Source organism: Diabrotica virgifera, chromosome 1, assembly GCF_917563875.1.
Source record: "Diabrotica virgifera virgifera chromosome 1, PGI_DIABVI_V3a".
NCBI classification, from domain to species: Eukaryota; Metazoa; Arthropoda; class Insecta; order Coleoptera; family Chrysomelidae; genus Diabrotica; species Diabrotica virgifera.
In genome coordinates, this window is record NC_065443.1 from 303368985 (window position 1) to 303390489 (window position 21505).

The 21505-nt window shown below is 34.3% G+C and overlaps 1 protein-coding gene across 7 annotated transcripts in view; it reads right to left on the reverse strand.

The window, feature by feature from the left end:
* Positions 1-21505, reverse strand: part of LOC126885706 (uncharacterized protein CG43867) — a 351135-nt gene that overhangs the window by 131924 nt on the left and 197706 nt on the right. The window contains exon 1 of one of the 7 annotated variants that reach the window (XM_050652480.1): positions 19168-19299. The exons of the other annotated variants lie outside the window; for them this stretch is intronic. The gene's annotated coding sequence lies outside the window, so the exon portion shown is untranslated. Of the gene's footprint in view, positions 1-19167; positions 19300-21505 lie in introns of those variants that run through there. 7 annotated transcript variants of the gene reach the window in all.

A 21505-nucleotide genomic window follows, 5' to 3' on the forward strand; every position in this document is an offset into this window, starting at 1 on the left:
CTCCGGTTATTCCCGACGAATAAAGTTCAAAAGTCTTTTAAAGTCTCTCTGTAATTCACTTATTTATATCGCACTAAGTTAACCTAACACCGACACCAACTGTAGCGTGATTAGTGTAATTACTTCTAATTACAATAAAACTAGCGGTTCGTAATTTATATACGACTTTATTTATATAAGTTACAGACGAATTTATCTTATACACTAAACTTATTCACAAAATATGCCCGTATTTATACCCAGTTGTTATTCTGGAACAATCGACTCCCATCTCGAGCTATCGGCTTGTTCCGCCTACGTGACGTACCTTCCAGAATTCTCCGGCGAGGCCTAGCACATCCGATTACGTCATTCTCGAGGTGTTTACTGTTATACGGGGATCGGCCAAGATTTCTCTTCCGCTACAATATTATAGAATTATAGATAATACTAAAATGTATATAAACAGCCAAAAATAGACCATCCTAGAAATCATTATAAAAAGAAAAGAAACAATAAATAATATCAATCAAAACAAATCAAAAAGTACATAACACCAAAATTACCCATTTGATTCAATAATTCATACCCATAAAAACAAGTATCTTTTTCAAATGGAATCGACCTTCGATTACCCCTAATTTAGTAGGTGAAGGTAAGTATTATCCTCGTCTAAATCGATATTCTTACCGCAATAAAGCCGATTTTTCCAGGAGGTGTTTATGTTTCCAGTTACAGAAAATTCACACGAAAAACGATTTTCGATGAATAAAAGGTGGATTAGTTACAGAGCGAGAAGTTATAAATGTCATTAAATAGCTGTAGTAGAAATTCAACTTATATTAACTGAAGTTAATTTAACTTAAAATAATTATTCGGTTCATAATTTAAATTAAAATTCGAGATATTTTTATTTGGACTGGGGGTTATTTACTAAGGATACAGAACAGAAAGCTAGAACATTTACAAAAGTGAGGAACTGTTAATTGCTCCAACACCTATTGGCCTATCATGTAAGTATAATCGTTTAGCTTTTGCAATTTCATCTTGCTTTCAAAAAAAAAATTTGGACTGATTTTTAATTTTTCTCGGGTGTTGTTGCATGATGATATCCACATGGACAAACAGGATTTTGGATTAGCCATAGACTCAGCCTTATCTCCATTATTAGCATTTATTTTTATGGAGAAATTTGAACAAACCATTGTGCATAAATATGAACAACAACCCACATTATGGTGGAGATATGTGGATAGTGTTTTCTCCATTTGGCCTCAAGGATAAGAAGCATTAAATAAATTTCCGTCAATTTGGAAAATAATAACCGCCCGAAAACTTGGTAATAATAACAACTCACTATTTTAAAATAATCTTTTTTGAAAACGATTTCCGGAATGTAAATGGAAAGATCAAATAAAAATAATTGAGTGGCCGTTTTAGAAATATCATATTTGGTTTTGAGTTTAATATTTATGTTATAGTCAAAGCCCGAATTTTAGGCCCTCCTAAGTTTGACTAGGCAATCCTCAGGTCTGACTGACGGCCTTAGGCAAAGCCCGAAATAAATTACAGTTTCGGTCTTTGACTAGTCAAACCTAGGAGAGACTAAGTTGGTCAGGCAAAGGTCGAAATTTAATTTTATGAAATCGGGGTTTGACTGGTCAAACCCCGATCTAGCTTAAAATATCGTAATTTATTATGGTAGGGGAGCCCAAGCGGGGATTTTTGCAGTTAATTGAGCGCGTCAGATTATTACATGGGGGAAACCTTGTACTCTGAAAATGTACCTCTACCATATTATATTGGCTCTTAATGCAGGGGAGTGCGTTAAGGGATGGGGGACGGAAAAAAAATATATCCTTAGAAAAACTCGAAATCGTCAGATTAAGATAAGGTAAGTTAAGTACATGCAAAACAGTGTATATTTAAAAAATCTAATGATTTGAGCGGGGCGTAAGAAAATTTCACAAGGAAAAAGCGAATGTTTCGCGAATTGAACGACAGATCGAGAAACTAAAAAATCCGTGGTCAATATTTTTCAAAAATCTATCAAATGATACCAAATACGACTTTCCACGGGGAGGGTGAGGGGTAAATTTAAAATTTTAAATACGAATCCCGCGATATTTCGCGAAATGAACATCAGATCGAAAAACTGAAAAATACACTTATCCAGTATTTTTTAAAAATCTATCGAATGGCACCAAACACGACCCCCCACGGAGGTGGGGTGCGCGTTACTTTAAAATCTTAAATGGGAGCCCCCATTTTTTATTGCAGATTTTAATTTCTTACGTAAAAATAAGTAACTTTTATTCGAGTCATTTTTTCGAATTATGGATAGATGGCGCTATAATAAAAAAAACGATTGTTGGAAATGGAATATTAAATTAAAAATGGAAAGTCCCCACTAAAATGGAAAATTTTACTTAACCTTTTTTGGTTTAAGGACCCACTCTTCACAACCCAATAGGTCCCCATAACGCTTGAGTGACTGCACATTTAGCATACTTTGATCCCCTACCATTAGATAAGGTTTAATAAGACGTCATTTTTTAATTTTAATGTTTATTATTTTTATATTGTCGTAATTAGAATAAAAAATTAGTGTTTATTCTCACATGTTGATACATTATGGCATTTAGATTTGCACAATACGTTAGACCTTTTTACACTTACATAATTTTGAAGAGCATTTTTTATTGCAGTAGCATTTTTAAAGCCTTGTAATCCAAATTTAGAATCTTTTGTTCTAATTTCTCTTAGAGACAGCTTAATTAACGTCTGAAACATCTTCGAAATTAAGAAAATTCTCTTTGCATGCTCTTATTTAATTTCTTGAAAAAAGTGTGTTTATTGTTCCGTATTTCGTACCAACTCTATATAAACCGTCAATTGTTTTATCTTGTATGATATCCAAAATAACTCGAGCATCTCCTTTGGCTGTATCAAAGCTAGGGATCGGTATTGTTACAGTTTTTCCGATCGAAATTGGAGAACTTGTTTTTCACTTAATTGTTCCATAGCATTAGCCTAGGTATAAAGACCTTCCTTTATTTATTTTAATCTTTTCTGTGTGTGCACAACGCATGCATTTTTTTCTTTCAAAACCTTCATAGTATGCACCAAGTGTGTTGCCAGCGTATACAACATGTACCATCTGACTACAAATTATGCACGTATGTGCGTCAGAGCTCTCTTTTTGGCAAATACAAAAAACCACATCTGAAGAAGTAATCTGAATTGTTTGACCATTTTCTTCCTCTTCTAGTGACGACGCGATGGTCCAGGGGCTTAGTTAGTATTATGGTGATCCTTAGTTTCTTCTCCGATTGCAATATCTTCTTTCACAGTTGACGATGAAACAATTGACGGTTTATATAGAGTTGGTACGAAATAAGGAAAATAAACACACTTTTTCAAGAAATCTAATAAGATAATGCAAAGAGAATTTACTTAATTGCGAAGATGTTCCAGACGTTAAGCTGTCTCTAAGAGAAATTAGTACAAAAGATTCTAAATTTGGAGGACAAGGCTTTATAAAATGCTACTGCAATAAGAAATAAGAAATGCTCTTAAAAATTATGTAAGTGTAAAAGGTCTAGCGTATTGTGCAAATCTAAATGCCATAATGCCTCAACATGTGAGAATAAACACTATTTTTTTATTTTAATTACGACAATATAATAATAATAAACAAAATTAAAAAATGACAATTTATTAAACATAATCTAACAAATTACGACATTTTAATAGCTGATCGGGGTTTGACTAGTCAAACCCCGATTTCATAAAATTAAATTTCGACCTTTGCTGACCAACTTAGTCTCTCCTAGGTTTAACTAGTCAAAGGCCGAAACTGTAATTTATTTCGGGCTTTGACTAAGACCGTCAGTCAGACCTGAGGATTGCCTAGTCAAACCTAGGACTGCCTGAAATTCGGGCTTTGACTATAACATTTATACAGCTATTTATGTGAGTTGACATACAAGAAAAACTGTAATTTTGCTGTAATTTGAATTTGCTCTCCTGAAAAGTACCTACCAAAAATGGACATATCTGCTTTTGGCAAACGACCACTGAATTATAAAATTACAATCAGTTGTGGCTTAATCCCACAAAAAAACTTTAAATATTAAATTAACTTGGACATACCTCAAGAAAAAAGTACCAGAATATTAACAAAATAATAAGATATTATCAATTTTTTCTGCTTTTTTTCTCATCTAGTGTCTACTGCTTATTATTTTTTAAGACAAAACTATATCTTACTGATTAGCATAGTCTCCCTACAAGAATATACATTGGTTCCACCGTTTCTATAAAAATTAAATGGGACTTTGTAAAATTATTTGGCTTTATTTCCAAAATACTCCTCAGTTTCATCAAACAATTTCCATTTGATCCAAATTTCATTCTTTGGCACATATTTTAGGGTGTGGAAACGGTCAGTATTACTCGATCAATACAATTTTTTGCGTATACAGAAATAGGGAATAAAAATTTTCCCAGCTAAAGTTTGCTACATTTTTGGTTGCATTGGAAGGCCCTGCTATTGTGCACTTAACCGACTGTTGATTTACCTCGAGAATACAATAGTGCATCCATGTTTGTTCCAGTATATCAGATACCCATGAAAAATCTCCTGCTAATCGTGCTGAAATAGAGTTGAACATTGTAACTTTATTTATAACTTTTCAATATTTCTACATTTTTTTGCAAATTTTTGTTACATAATTTATTCTACGTTTTTATTTTAACCAATGTCTGATCAATAAAATATGCTTTTAGGCTAAGACCACACAAGCGATAATTTACTGCGCCGTAAGAGCAGTAAACCTGACGAGGCATTGGTTGACTAACTCCTATTTCATCTAAAATTGGCGGAGGAGTTAGTCAACCAATGGATTTACTGCTCTTACGGCGCCGTAAATTATCGCCCGTGTGGCCTTAGCCTTAACCCGTTGTCCTAGCTGAACGACAAACGAAAATATCAAGTAATGATTGTATTTGTGTGTGGCCTACGTCTTCGGATTAATCAGTCTACGACAAGACGAGACGAAGTGCGAACTTGTTTTGTTCGCAACGAGACACGACGCACGCAGTGTGACATATCTTGAAGTCAGTAACAGCATCTCTTCAATACAAATTGGTTTTTGAAAATTACTTATTGACAGTTGAAACTGGGTTTAACAGCTGCAATAATATATTAATCGAAAGTATACTCTTTAAACTTTAAACCAACGTGGAATATTTCTTAATTTCGAAAATAAATGATCAAATTCTCCAAATTTATTTTGCTCTAAATATTTATATGATATTTTTTGTCTTTCTTCTTCGTTTATGGAATTTTTTTAAAGCGAAGTATTTAGAATATGAATTTACTAGTAACACTGCCGTATACTGCCCATACTGAAGAATAGGAATGAATTGACATCGTCACGTTTGTCCTAGGTTGAGCGATGGAAGGCGACGTGATGCGACGCTACATAAGCCACATGTCGCGTGAAGTACTGGTAGCATCGTATCGCATCGCATCGCGTCGCGTCGTTTTCCGTCGCTCACCTAGGACAACGGGTAATACTAGTGGAGTCTGGTACAGGACATTGTCTTTCGTTTCGTGCATGTATAGAGAAACATGTATAGTCGAAGCAATAAAGCACTGAACCTCCGAAAAAAAAAGGACAAGACGGATCTTAATAATTCTTTTTGCATTCGATTCGGGAATGCGCCAGGAAACTTTGTGAACCGGAGCCATGATATAATATTGAAAAACTGCATACAAAAAATGCATTCCTAAAGTGCATCTCAAACAGACAATAAAAAATATTCAGAACTCGTTAATTATCGGCGGAAATGAGTTCAATTTTATTACTGGGGAGGTTTTTGAGGTCGCTGAAAACGAATATGACGTCGAAAGTGATCTCCGGAGTACCTGGTGCCGAGGGTACCTACTGTTTACCTCGTCTTGTGAAGTTTTCGGCAAATTCATTAAAAAATTAGTCAAAAATCATTACTCGGGGGGTTTTTGGGGTCGCTAACGACGGATATGACATCGGAAGTGATTTCCAAAGTACCTGTTGCCCGGGGTACCTACTGTTTACCTCGTCTTGTGGCGTTTTCGGCAAAGAATTTATTAAAAAATTAGTCAAAAATAATTACTCGGGGGTTTTTGGGGTCGCTAACGACGAATATGACATCGGAAGTGTTCTACGGAATACCTGGTGCCCAGGGTACCTACTTCTTCTGGAGTTTTCGACAAATTCATTAAGAAATTAGCCAAAAATCATTACTCGGAGGTTTTTGGGTCTCTGACGACGAATATGACTACGGAAGTGATCTACGGAGTACCTGGTACCCAAGGTACCTACTGTTTACCTCTTTTTCTGGAGTTTTCGGCAAATTCATTAGAAAATTAGTTAAAATTCATTACTCGGGGGTTTTTGGGGTCTCTGACGATGAATATGATATCGGAACTGATCTCCGGAGTACCTGGTTCCCAGGGTACCTACTGTTTATCTCGTGACTAATGATATTTGACTACTTTTTTAAGGGATTTGCCTAAAACTCCAGAAGACAAGGTAAACAGTAGGTACCCTGGGCGCCAGGTACTCCGAAATCACTTCCGATGTCATATCCATCGTTAGTGACCTCAAAAACCCCCGAGTAATGATTTTTGAATAATGTTTTAATGAATTTGCCGAAAACTCCACAGGACGAGGTAAAGAGTAGGTACCCTGGGCACCAGGTACTCTGCAGATCACTTTCGACGTCATATTCGGTTTCAGCGACCTCAAAAACCACCGAGTAACAAAATTGAACTCATCTCCGCTTATAATTGACGAGTTTTGAATTTTTTTTTATTGTCTGTTTGAGGTGCACTTTAAGAATGCATTTTTTGTATGCAGTTTCTCAATATCATGGCTCGAGGTCACAAAGCTTCCTGGCGCATTCACAAATCGAATGCAAAAAGAATTATTAAGATCCGTCTTGTCCTTTTTTTTTTAGAGGTAATGCCGATTTTAGTGCTTTATTGCTTCGCCTAGTTAGTGAATTAAAGTTTTGCATACCTTCATTATCCGTTAAATGAGTAAGTCAACTAATTTCAAATCAATGATCAAATCATGCTAGTTTTAACGATTTGTATTTTAAAAATTTATTGCTGCTTATTTTTCTTTGCCAAGGTTAATATAATACTCACAAACAAACTTTTTTAAAGTTTTTTTAATAACCGTAATTTAATTTCATTATTATCGTGCTCTACACTATACAGTTCTAGGTGAGTCTTGGCCACGTTTACTACTATTTTCCACTCCATTGTTGCCAGGCTTGTGCATAGTTGTACTCCCTCTTTGCGTATATCCGTTTTTACTGCACTTTTCCATATTTTTCTTTGGCAACCAACTAACGTACTATCGCGATTTCCCAACATGTATTTTAGTATTTTAATTTAATTTGGTAATTATTTTAAATTTCTTCTTGATTAAATGATTTCTTTGACATCTATAAATTTAATTTTTTCACAAAACTTCAATTTTATATTATAAAGTGCTACAATATATTCCACACTTTTAGAGTCCACACTTTTGAAGTGTGGACGCTAAAGGTTAGTAGCCTGCATAGACTCGAGGCATTTGAAATGTGGGTATATGTAAAGTATGTTTTAATGGGTAGAATGGGTAGATAATTTAAGCTAATCAAAATCGTTAAGAAGCAGACAATTGCATATGTTGGCCATGTAACGAGACATGTAATAAATATCATGTCGGTCAATTTATAATAGAGAGTAAGTTCGAAAGAAGACATGGACCAGGACGTAAGCAATCTTCTTGTAAAATTTAATAAAAAAATTTTGTCCTGGTAAAAGGTATATTAGTTTAAAAAGCCCCTATAGGCCTACAAACATAGAAACAAAACGTTTTCGCTCTGTAACAAGAGCATCATCAGTGTTACAAGAACATGGTGAGCCACCCAAAAATACTAAGGTTAAAACCTTTTAAAAATAGACTAAAAGTTTTATACAAATGTAAACATCGTAAAATTCAAAGGATGGATATAATTCCTATGGATGTGGCTTTAGGGCAACATATGACTCCCACACGTGGTAAGTGGGTTAATAGGTAATAATTAATTAAGTCATTATGTTATAAGAGGTGTCACCTGATTTAGTCACCTGTTGATTCAGTTGCCTGTCACCTCTTATAACATAATGTCCTAATTAATTATTATCTATTAACCCACTTACCACGTGTGTTAGTCATATGTTGCCCTAAAGCCACATCCATAGGAATTATATCCATCCTTTGGATTTTACGATGTTTACATTTATATAAGGTTTTTAGTCTATTTTTATAAGGTTTTAACCTTAGTGTTTTTGGGTGGCTCACCATGTTCTTGTAACACTGATGGTGCTCTTGTTACAGAGCGTAAACGTTTTTTTCTATGTTTGTAGCCCTATAGGGGCTTTTTAAACTAATATACCTTTCACCAGGACAAAAATTTTTTTTATTAAATTTTACTTAATTAATGGTATACAGCCAGCTACAGGAAATTCTTCCTTGTGGACTTCTTCTTGTAGTGCCGCTCCCTATACATTCTATACAACATATACACCAACGACCAACCCATACACCAACAAACAAGGCAATTTATTTACGCTGATGATACAGCGGTGGCAGCTCAGGGAAGAACCTTCAATGAAGTCGAAGTGAAACTGACAGATGCCCTGGGAGACTTAGCTCTATACTATGATAAAAACCATCTGAAACCCAATCCCACAAAAACCCAGGTATGTGCTTTCCACCTGAGAAACAAGCATGCCCGAAGGTCGCTGGAGGTGGAATGGCGTGGTTAGATGCTGGAACACAACAAGACGCCAAAATACCTTGGCGTCCGTCTGGATAGAACTCTGTCTTACCGATACCACTGTCAAGATGTCAAGAAGAAAGTAAGTGCCAGAAATAATATCATCCGCAAGCTAACTAATACAAAATGGGGAGCACAACCACACACTCTCCGCACTTCTGCCTTGGCATTATGTTTTTCGGCCGCGGAGTTTGGAGCACCAGTATGGGCAAACTCTGCTCACGCAAAGAACGTCGACGTGGCTCTAAATGAAACGGTCCGTATAATATCGGGTTGCCTGAAACCGACACCTATCGAAGAGGTATACCCCATTGCTGGAATTGCTCCACCACCTATCAGGAGGAAGGTCACGTCAGAGGTAGAACGGAAAAAGCAGGAGACGGACCGAAGACACCCCCAATATTTTTGGTTTGAAATGTAGATCTTGCTTTCTCTATGCTGCATTTGATTTGTAGAGAATGGTCCCAATTTTCAATGATGTTCGTACCAAGGTAGGTGTATGTTTTACGTTTTCTATTCGTTGACCATTCACACTTATTCGTCGAAATTTCTGTTCCTTCTTAGAGATCATTATACATTTTGTTTTCTTGGTCTTATGTGAAAGTCCATATCTCTGACATACTTCTGCGATCCTATCCATTAACTCCTGTAGTGATTCATAACTGGGATCGAATACCACCGTGTCGTCCGCGTATCTGATGTTATTGATACATTCTCCGTTAATTCGAATTCCGGCTTCAACATCCTCTACTGCCTCTTGAAAGATTTTCTCCGATTATATTGTAGGGATTAAATAGACTTGTTGGGAAAAACGATTTGCTGGGAAAGACGAAGCACACTTTTTTTGAAAGAGAAAAAATTTCCAAAATTGATGCAAAATAGGAGAAGGTACTCGATGAAGGCCAATAACGGCAAGATTACATTAATTGTCTCAAATATCTAATCTAATTTAACAAAAAAAAAAGATGAAATTACTAAAAGAGCCAAACAATGAAATACAAAACAATGTTAAATTCTTATCTTTCAGGAACCCATTAGGACGATTTTTGTTTAACATACCTATCTTAAGCCATAGAAAGGAGGTAAACTAATAAAAGTAACAAACAAATATACATAAGGAAACTAATCTTTCCATATCTTAAAATTAACTTTTAACAAAAAATCCGTCGGTCGAAAGAGTCTATATTCGCGGACTGTCCATGATACTATACATATACAGGACTTGAATAAAACAAACCTTCATCACACTGATAAAAAACTACTAGACCATCTGGTTTATAAAATCCATCAAGATCTCTGTACAAAGCCTTCACATTCGCAGACTTTTTTGTTAACCGATTGTGGCACATGCCTCATTATGCAGACACGTGCGCTTGTCAACCCCCTAGTGAAAAGCTCATCTTGGTTAAAGCTCGAGGGTTAGATGTTTAATCATACACAGAACACTTTGTAAAAGAAAAGTAAACTGAAAAATTTGTATTAAATGAATATATGCAGCAGTTGTAAGAAATTTGGGATACAATGTGATAGCTAATTCAATAAAAATTAGCAATAATTGTGATTAGTTTGTTTCAGTTTTCTTCCCCCATTGTAAGTTGCTGATTGTATACATGTGATTATATCATCTAATTTAGTATTAAAAAATTTGTAATATTATATGACATTCATCAATTTATAAGGCCTATGACACGGTTCCTAGAAAACAACTATGAAAAACAAAAAAGGAAATCAGGATAACGCAGTTGTTAATAGAAACCGTAAAAAAAACTTAAAAACAACAACTGAGTAAGAGTTAATGCCAGCAATAAAACTCGAACGGACTTAAAACCACAAATTATTTACATGAATGCTTCTATATCTCTGAGGCTGTTCAATATATTCCTAGAACAAATAATCACTTTGACTTTTATAGACGTCAGTTACAGTCATATAAAAAACAGCTCCTGAAAATTACTATTTAAATAGTGAAATAATATATTTTGGGCTTGTAAAACTCGATATATTACATCCTTAATAGTTTTTTATTCCCCGTGACCAAGAAAAACCTAGAAGTTAATTGTATTTGAATTTATTTTACCCCATTTGGGGTTTCCGTTTGGAGACGTCAATAATTGGAAGTGACAAAGTGTTCAGTTATTAAAAACTTTAAAATTTAATATGGACTATGCAGGGAGACCTCCAGATAAACCTCCAGATATTAACATTATGGATCAAGATGATAATATAGAGAAAAGTAACATCAATATAAATAACACATGGGACGGTAAATCAAAAAATAAAAGAGAAACTGTAAGTAATAAATCTGATATTTCTACAGACAATATAAGAGAACATTTTCTATATCAGAGCAGTGACGTAGGACCTTTCCATATATATATAGAAAATAATACTCCAAACTTTAAAGGTCAGATTAATGCTATCAAAATTGGCGACATTATACTCTCTAATTTTTCGAATTTAGATAACAAAATTACTAGTATTGATTCAATAGGCAAGAATAGAATTAGAATTAAATTTAAAGATTATCAATCAGCCAATTTTTTAATCAATCAAAAAACTTGCTCATTGTTTACAAACAACAATTTAGATGTTTACGTTCCAAAGTTTATACTCCATAGACAGGGTATAATTAGGGACATAGATATAGAATTTTCAGAAGAATATATCAAAAATAAAATTAAACAATACGATATGCACTGTAAGTTCGAAGTAGTTTCGGTTAGAAGAATAAATAGAAAGGTAGAGAAACATATCGAAGATAAAACAATAATAGACAAAGTTCCAACAAAATCATGTATTGTTCATTTTAAAGCACAAACTCTTCCTAAATATATCACAATTAATAAAGTGATCAAAGACGTTGAACCCTATGTTCAAAAAGTTCTATTATGTTTCTCTTGTCTTCGTTTTGGACACCTTGGATTTAATTGTAAAGCACGTCCCAGGTGCAACAAATGTCATGATTTCCATAATACAAAAGATTGTACAATAAATGAATATACTCCAACTTGTTTCAGCTGTCAAGGTAATCATTTGACTACACACCTAAGTTCATGTCCTGAATTTTCTAGACAGAAACAAATTAAGAATACGATGTCATCATTAAATCTAAATTTCTTTGATGCATGTAAACAAATTCCGAAAGTTTCATATGCCAATATTGCTGCCAGAAATAGTAGTTCTTCCTTGCCAACCAATTCTAATCAGAATGAGCAATCTTATCAAGTAATTCCAAATCAATCAGCTTCATCCGCAAAGAAATTCTCCTCACAAATGTTCTTCAGCAGTAATAACCCAGAAAAAATAAATTTTAAGCGACACCGGCCAAGTTCTCCCAATACTTTGGAATCAGCTAGAAAAGAAATACTTTCTCAAGAAAATATTCCTAGACAAAAAGGTGGTATTTATAATACGTCTAAATATACAGAGCATACACATACAACAAACTTGAAAACACAAGGAGTACCATCACAATTAAATAATGTAATTTTAGAATTGGTTCTTAATATAATTAGTTCATTAAAACTCACTGAAAATTTAGACAAATCAAAAACAGAGATTATACAACAAATTAATAGATACTTAAGTACGGCAGCGATCTCACAAGAAGACTTACTATCTCAAACATCATGTCAGACACAACTAACCCTTTAAACTTTTTACAATGGAACTGTCGCTCAGCAGTTTCTAATAAACCAAATTTAGAAGCCTTACTTATTCAAAAAAATGTATATGTGGCCATGTTATCAGAAACATGGTTTAAACCAGAAAAATTTTATAACTTCTCAGGATATAATTGCTTTAGGTCTGATCGCCCTGATGGGTACGGAGGCACAGCAATTTTAATTAAAAATAAAATAATTACAGAAGAGATAAATTTATTGGATAATTATAATTTTACTTATACTTGCATGGCTGTTAAAATTTCGTGTATCAAGAAACCAATACATATAATATCCGTATATAAAGAACCAGGTATTAGAATAACGGTTGAAGAATGGGTCAATTTTTTTCAAAACATTCCTTCTCCATTCATCATTGGAGGGGACTTCAACGCTCACAACATGGCATGGGGTTGCGAAAATAATGATACTCACGGTAAAGTTTTATTAGAGGCGATAGAACAATGTAATCTATTATACTTAAATGATGGTTCTCCAACTCTTGCACTAACTTCCAGCCCATCAGCAATCGATATAACAATATGTACCCAGGACATTTTATCTAAATTAACTTGGTCTGTTATTCAAGATCCACATGGTTCTGATCATCTACCCTTGATCATAGCCTTGGAAAACTCGGAACAAGCAATACAACCTGGTGACAATACACACAAAAGATGGAATTTACATAAAGCAGATTGGAATTTGTATTCATCGAACTTTTATTCGGGAAAACAACCACAAACTTATGAAGAATTAGTTACCGAAATAAACCGATGCGCAACCATTTCAATTCCAAAATCATACAACAATAACAAATATCCTACAAACAAGATACCAAAACCATGGTGGGATAATAACTGCGAATCAGCTGCAAATAACCGCAAAACAGCATATAGACATTATAAAACAAATCCTAATCTTCACAATCTAATTGAATACAAAAAATTAGATGCCTTAGCAAAGAAAACTTTTAAAATTAGAAAAACACAAACTTGGATAAATTACTGCGAAAGCTTAAACTCCAACACTCCAATCAGCGACGTCTGGAAGAAAGTAAATCGCTACAAAAACCGAAAGCAGTCCAATCAACTTCCGATAAACACCGAAGCTGCATGGATAGAAGAGTTCCATTTCAAGATTTCACCTCCTTGGGTTCCAAGTCAGATAAATGAAGCTACAGTTACCGTACCCAGAGAAATCTTCAATCTAGAGAAACCATTTGAATTATGGGAATTAAATCATGGACTCAAGCAAAATAATAGTTCATCTCCAGGGATGGACTGTATATCATATTCTATGCTATATTTTCTACCTACAGAATATAAACTATTATTACTACAAATTTTTAACACTATATGGCAAAACAAAAATTTAATTCCCAAAGCATGGAAGGACTATATTGTATTACCTATAAAAAAGCCAGGAAAGCCAGATAACAAAGTTGAATCTTACAGACCTATATCTTTAAGTTCCTGTATACTAAAAACTCTAGAGAGATTAATCAAAAATCGGCTTGAATACTGGCTTGAGTCCGAAGATATCCTTCCCAAATCTCAGTACGGCTTCCGAAAATCCAGGTCTACACAAGATGCTCTCACTTCCCTAGTCTCTTCTTTACAGGTCAATTTTACAAATCAGGCGTCGACAGCTGCAGCATTTATAGATGTAACTTCAGCGTTTGATAACATAAATTTAGATATTCTTTATAAAAAATTAGTAGATCTTGGAATGCCACTTAAAATTTCAAATTTCATTGTATCCTTGTACAAGAATAGATGGACTTACTTAAAAATAAACGAGAACCTTTTACCACCAAGGTTAACGAGTATAGGTATACCACAGGGTAGTATTTTAAGTCCACTTCTCTTTTCATTGTACAATATAGATTTAGAACATATAGTACCTCCACACTCTAATATTTTACAATTTGCAGATGATGTTGTGTTGTACACCTCCCATTCTTCCCTAGACATTTGTAGACGTCAACTTGAATTTACATTAGATTGTGTAAAAAATGATTACCATTCTCTAGGCTTATCCATATCAACCACAAAGACTGAAATTTGTTTTTTCTCCAAAAAACGCCAAATTCCTCAAGGCACCTTCAAATTAGGTAGAATAGAATTTCCGATAAAAAATTGTGTTAAATATCTTGGGACGTATTTGGATCGTAAATTGTTATGGAAGGATCAAATTCATTCTATTATAAAGAAATCAGAAAATTCTATGAATATCCTTAGAGCTTTTTGTAGAACCGGTTGGGGAGCTGACCCGAATATTGCATTGCTATTCTATCGCTCAATGATTCGACCAATTTTCGACTATAGTTGTCATTTATATGGGTCTGCGTCAACAGGATATCTTAATAAAGTTGAAATCCAAAGGAATAAATGTTTGAGACTCTGTCTCGGTTACTTAAAATCTACTCCTATTACTATTATTGAGATTGAAGCTAAGGAACCACCACTTACTCTACGTAGACAGTTTTGTACAGATAAGTTTGTAGCTAGAGCTATCTCAAAAAACGTCAGCTACTTAAGGACTATTCGTAACTTGAATATATTAGATTTAAGCCATAAATATTGGTGTACTAAAAAAACCCCCATATACGTTGAAAGCTACAGGAAGTTGACAATGAATGAAAACCAAATGTACAAAAATAAAATACCTTTAATTTACACTAAACCTCCTGAAACTCTCTTTTCCAAGGTAATACAAACAAACTACATGGATTCAAACCTTCCAGGCAATATTATCAACAAAATAATTAAAGACAGGTGGCCTATGTTTCAATATATTTTTACTGACGGCTCCAAAATTCAAAATAAAACCGGATGTGCAATATATCACTGGAATTCTGAGTACAAAGAATCATGCCGATTGCCTAATGAAGCTTCAATATATACTGCCGAATTATCAGCTTTATTACTTGCGTTAAAATATATAGCCTCTGTTGGTATGGACAATTATATCATTTTCACCGATTGTAGAAGTATTGTGGACAAACTCACTTCTATCCAATCGACAAAAAATCTAAACCACATTGAGATAGAAATTAAGAGTCTATATTATAATTTTACTTCCTCGGGCAGTTCAATTATTATTTGTTGGGTGAAAGGACATTCTGGAATATTAGGAAATGAAGAAGTCGACAAATTAGCTAAATCTGCAGCTTTAACCAAACAAAACATAAGCAACATACTTCTACCAGTAACCGATATAGATAATATCAGTAAAAACCATTGCAAACAAAATTGGCAACGTGTATATAACCAAAGTACAACGGGAATAAATTTTAGAAATTGCCAGCCACTAATTCCCAATGAGAGATGGTTTAAACAAGAATCAAATAGGCTATTTATAAAAACAATAAACAGAATGAGGTCAAATCACGCACTAACCCCAGCATACAAACACAGCATAGGTATCAGTGATAACCCATATTGCGCCTGTGGTGGAATGGGAGATCTACAGCACCTCATATTGGAGTGTGGACTGTACAGACAAAATATTAAAGTAATGTATGAAAAGTTAATTGATCTAAATTGTCCTTTACCTGTCAATTTAAACGAAATTCTTTTTCCAAAAAATAAGCAGACGTTACAATGTCTTTACGAATATGTAACGTCCTGTAAATTTAAATTTTAAATAGGCTTAGATAATAAAATTATAAAATTGTAAAAATATCACACAAAATTGAAAAATGTATCCATTAAGATAGTATAACACTCTGTAAATTTAGATAATAAGTAGGCTTAGATATTAACTTAAAATTGTTATTGTAATACCATACAAAAAAACACAAATAGTCTGGCAAATTGGCTCTGTCAAAGCCATTAATAAAAAAAAAAAAAAAAAAATAAAAATAGAACAAATAATAAAACTATGGAAAAGGAAATGTGAAGGGTAGGGGAAAAACGAACCGAAACGACTTCTTGTACACACTAAGGAGATTTGCAGATGACTAAGTGGTAACGGCTCAAGATGAAGAAGGTTTATCTTACATTAACTCCAAAGATCCGAAAACTAGACGAACAATACACAAAAATCATGAAGGACTAAGTAGAAATAGTATTGCTGAATTTAAACTTCCTGAAGTTCTGAAAACGATTCACGTGAAAGACGTCCAAAAAGTGCATCCACAGCAACCATGATAGCAAAAATACAGTATATGATTTTAAGAGATAGTCCATTGACGGAAAGAGGTTTAGTAAGAGCCCTAGTGGTCCCATTATACAGTGTGAACGATATATCTGTGTACACAACGATTGCTGCTAAGGGCAGAAGAGACTCCATAACCAGAGACTTGTAAGACTGGTATGGGAGAAGATTCCTACAGGCAAAATACCATTCGGACGTCCCAAAATGTGATGAAGAGATAACATTCAAGCAGATCTCCGGACAATGAACATTCCATTTGACCCAAGGTTGATGGAAGACCGAAGAAATTGTAAAAAGTTGTACAGTCAGCCAAGCGCAGGGTTGTAGCACTACGTGATGATGATTAAAGAATGCTACATTCAGTAATAGTTCAATAAAAACATTTCGATGAAAGTGATTGTATGCATTTATTGATCAATATTGATATATGGATTATTCTTGAATCTACCACTGTGATTCTAAATCCAAACAAGAAGATTTAAAATTGTGTAAAGCCTTATTAGTATTTTCGAAAAAATATATATTGAGAAGGATATTGATAAGCATTTGCAACAATTGTATGTGGAGAGAAAGGTTGAACCACGAGTTATATCAATATTTTAAAGAACCTAATGAAGTTATACAAAAATAAAAATATTGCGCTGGGCAGATCGTCTTATAAAAATGGACAATAATGGAATACCTAGTAGAACGCTTAGTGGAACTAGAGTGGGATGTCGGCTACTAGAATGAGCAAGGAAGAGGTGGATAGACGAAATGCGAACCGATGTTGGAGACATATTTTGCGGGTGGATAACTGGAGGAGGCCATGCTTGACCTTCCACCAACCTAAATATACTTGCTAAAAGCCGTTTACCGTCCTGTGTTTGGGGAAGGACAGAGTTAGGCAGGAGTTGGAGATGGGCTATACGAAAGGAAACCATGGCTCAGCTTTAGTAACAGTTTAAGTCATCACTCTACTATCTTCCAAGCAGAAATTTATGCTATAGAAATGCGCCTGCACAAACTAATAAAGAGAAAATATAGAGATATATCTATAAAGATTATATCTGATAGAATGGAGACATTAAAATATTGACTTTAAGTTAGTTTGGAACTGTCTTCAAAGTCTGACTCGGATTGAAAAAAGGAACACTTACTTACTTACTTAGTCCTAAACCTTTCTACCTTTAAGTGTAAGGCTGTAAAAAAGGAACACAAGTACCTAATAAGGTAAGTTTACTCTGGGTGCCCTAACGCACTGGTATTAAAAAGAACGAAAATGCTGACCTACTTGCCAGGGGCGGGCAAAAGAAACATTCATAGGAGCAGATCCTGTCGTTGGCATAGCAAGAAGAATAGCCATAAGAACGATACTATACTGAGTGGAGGGGATGAAATGTAACTACTGGTATGAACAAATTGGTCACAAACATTCGAAGGCTTTTATAGATGAACCTTCGAGGAATCTACTAGATATGAATAGGAGTTATCTGAGAATCATCGTGGGTCTTCTGATAAAATACTGGCACCTCAAGGAACACATGGACAAAACACACAAATGCAGATTCTGTCAGGGTAATGATCAGATGGCGGAATACGTTCTGTGCAACTGCTCAGGGTTGGATCAGATAAGGCTCAACACATTTGGTCAATATCAAATGGGGTTTACGAGTTTGTAGAAGTATTACCTAAGACCATAAGAGACATTGTTAAGACTGAACTTAACCTAGGTATGAGCCACAATAGACCTCTTAGCTTCCACTCATAATGAACCTAACCTAACCTTATCTACGCAGGGTATATAGTGGTTGGTAAAACAATGGGACATTTGCCATAATTGTAGTGGTAATTAGATCTATATATTATATTAACCAAAAATTTTTCCTGTTGCGAAGATGGAAATCCTCGTAATTATATGGATCTATAAACAAAAAACGAGACAAAAACACCACTTTAAACTACAGTAAATTATGTTCAAACGTAAATGTTAAATGGAATGAGGTCAAGCACAATACCTTGTCGAACTCACTGACAGGTTATTTTTTTTCTTTTTTTTTGTATTGAATATAAAAAAATATATTAGAGCGATAAAAAAACGAAAATAAATACTAAAAAGTATAATCTCTTGTTTTGAAATTAGAGTTAATATTCAAAAATCTTTATAGATAGTCAATATAGGTTACATAGGGTCAATTTAAGAGAAAATAAAAGAGCTATTTGACCTGCAACGTTTTAAGGAAACAGAAGTAATGTCTACGAACCAGGAAGCTTCCTTTGCACATTCGTCGAAACTTTTAAATTTTTAATAAGGACATCGATATAGCTACACAAAGGCTCCAATATTAGCTAAACTAGAGAACTTGAACCAAACTACAACTCAAATGGTACGTTATTTATAGTCCGAAAAGCTTAAAATGGTATTAAAAGTCAATATTGTCCAAAAATAACCCCACAATTTGATCAAAAACAAATCTATATCTCATGCAACCTCTATTAAGCTACCGCAACGACTTACATGTTTCGAAAATTGGACCACTCGAAGAACAACACCGTAATATTATTGGTCACATTCACGATAACAACAAAATTGGTAAAAACAACATAAAAGTAGAAACAAAAATGGATCGCGCGATTCTCTTGTTTTTCTGTCAGCTGAAAGACGCCATGACCGCCAGCACCGTCGAGACGGAAAATAATCAATAAACGTGCGATAGCGAAAGTTAGGAACGGTTGCGTGGCAACCCCTCAACTCCGTGCTCTTTGTCTGTTCCGCAGGGGTGGCTCGGCTGCGAGTGTAGGGCGAAGGGTACAAGTATAAAAGGGTTAATAACAGTTCACATTTAAATCGTATCAACAGATGATCAAAAATTCCGGATTTGCAGGTGACACCGTACTATTAGGTGATTGTGCCAAAAATCTCTCATAGATAATAAACCGTATAGTATCTATGATAAAACAACGTGGCATGAAACATGAAATTTTTTAGCCGATATGGGGAATTGTTGGATGTATTAGTAATTTCTTTTGAGATCAAAAAGTACCTCTTTGTTTATCTTTGGCCGTCAGTAGTTTAGTCTGGTGATATATACCGTCGGTAAAGTAAGTGTTATTTTTACTTGATATTTATTTATATTCATATATTATGTATCTTGGCTTTAAGATCTCGAATCTTCTCTCGAAGAAAAGACAAAGTGACGCCCTTTGTGGCAAATTGTTTCTAACTTGTTTTCTTCGTTTTATTTATTCATTAATTATGGTTCAGCTTTGTAGCTTTTATCTTATAATTAAATTTTTGTCTATTTCTCCAATTTTATTTTTTTAAGCTAGTAAGAATAATCCAAAGAACACCCCTACATCTTTTTCGACTCTGAGCAAAGGGGCCTTTCTGCATCGGTAAAGTTTAGAAAGATAGCATATTACCACTTTTTCTTCTTCCTCGATAGATTTGCGCGTTTTATTATTACTACTCGGACGGGAACAATGTGGCGTGCAAAATGTAGTCAGATGGGGCAGGCAAAGACAAAGAGAATGGTTCAGTCACGTAAAAAGAATGGAGGATCACAGACTACCAAGAATTGCACTAGAAGGAAAACCAGTTGGCAAACGTCCACCGGGGAGACCACCAAAAAGATGGAGAGATAGCTGGCAGTCTACCTCTCAAGAATTACTTTAACAGATCGACAGATCTACAACACATAAGAAGAAGATTATTAATATTTCACTTATTTTTTCCGTCTAATACCCAGTCGTTTATTTTTTCTGTTACATCTTTTTCTGAGATCTTTGATGCCTTTCTGAGATGCCTTTCTAATAGAGATTTCGCTATCATTATTTCACACGTTTCCTTCTTTACACCTACTTATTTTCTTTAGATTGTAAGCATATACAGGGTGTCCCGAAAAGATGGTTATAAATTATACCACAGATTCTGAAGTCAAAAATAGGTTGATTAAACCTCACTTACCTATATACAATAGTGCACACAAAAAAAGTTACAGGCCTTTGAAGTTACAAAATAAAAATCGATTTTTTTTTTCATATATCGAAAACTCTTAAAAATTTTTTATTGAAAATAGACATGTGGCAGCTTCATCTTAAAAAAATGAAAGTGAAATTTGTGCACCCCATAAAAATTGTATGGGGGTTTTGTTCCCTTAAACCCCCCAAACTGTTGTGTACGTTCCAATTAAATTATTATTGTGGCACCTTTATTTAAACACAATGTTTTTAAAACTATTTTACCGCTTAGTACTTTTCCATAGGCCAGCGTTTATCGAGATATTTTGAGTATTTGTCGAATCCACCACATATTTTTATATGGTTAAGTACGATTATAGAGACCTGTTAATAAACTAAAAATTTATTTATAATTTACATTTTTAGGCATATTTTGAAAAAGAAGCCACATCTCGATAAAAGGTGACTTGCCAAAAAAAGACTAAGAGGCAAAAAAGTTTTAAAAACATTGTGTTTAACTAATGGTACCACAATAATAGTTTCATTGGAACGTACACAAACATTTGGGGGGTTTAAAGTAACAAAACCCCCATAAAATTTTATTGTAAATATATTAAAAAAGAAGCCGCATCTCGATAAAAACTCGCTTATAGAAAAAATACTAAGAAGCAAAAAGTTTTAAAAACGTTGTGTTTAACTAATGGTACCACAATAATGAATTAATTGGAACGCACACAAAAGTTTGGGGGGGGGGTTTAAGGGAACAAAACCCCCATAAAATTTTTATGGGGTGGACAAATTTCACTATAATTTTGTTCCTGCCTTGTTAAGATGTTCCTGCCATAACAATGATACATGTCTATTTTCAATAAAAAATCTCTAATAGTTTTCGATAT